General features: G+C 40.9%; 1 long non-coding RNA gene and 1 pseudogene across 1 annotated transcript in view; both read left to right on the top strand.

Moving 5' to 3' along the window:
* The window catches only part of LOC116695329 (5-hydroxytryptamine receptor 3A-like), a 176,825-nt pseudogene that overhangs the window by 35,642 nt on the left and 140,657 nt on the right, over positions 1-526 (top strand).
* LOC116695336 (uncharacterized) overlaps positions 1-526 on the top strand; it is a 55,519-nt gene that overhangs the window by 20,349 nt on the left and 34,644 nt on the right. The window contains exon 2 of the long non-coding RNA XR_004333431.1: positions 301-310. This is a non-coding gene — a long non-coding RNA (uncharacterized LOC116695336). The remainder of the gene's footprint in view (positions 1-300; positions 311-526) is intronic.

Consider the following 526-nt stretch of genomic DNA (forward strand, 5'->3'; position numbering starts at 1 on the left):
GAAGGAAAGGTACAAATTTCAAAGAAAAGGCCATGACTGTCTATGTGACTGAACATTACCACAATAGCCTCAAAGTTTCCATGAATTCAGCAGGTGTCCTTCATTGTAGTTACAATTTCAATTGACTATTTCTGTTCATGTGCAGTCAACCCTTAGATTGTTAGAGTACCACATTGTGACAACTTGTTGAACAGCCATATTATAACATACACAAAGGTTGGTTTGCAGAAACGTTGTGTGTTACCTTTGCTATTTTTGACAGACAACATTATTATAAAATGAAAAAAGGTTGGCTGGCAGAAGGTCTGGGGTGACACCAGAGGACACATGTTTCTCACAGGCCATCCACTGTTTATTTGTGTATGACCAGCAGGTGTGACACTGATGCTGCTGTGGTCAGTCCTTACCATCTGCAAGTCACACACTGCGGTACATCTTTGTTTTATACAAAAACCCCTACAGGGAAAGTAGCTGCCATGCAGTGTTTTCCATTTCCCACATTATTTGCTAGGGGTTTGTCCACATC

The sequence above is a fragment of the Etheostoma spectabile genome, chromosome 9 (genome assembly GCF_008692095.1).
Source record: "Etheostoma spectabile isolate EspeVRDwgs_2016 chromosome 9, UIUC_Espe_1.0, whole genome shotgun sequence".
NCBI lineage: Eukaryota > Metazoa > Chordata > Actinopteri > Perciformes > Percidae > Etheostoma > Etheostoma spectabile.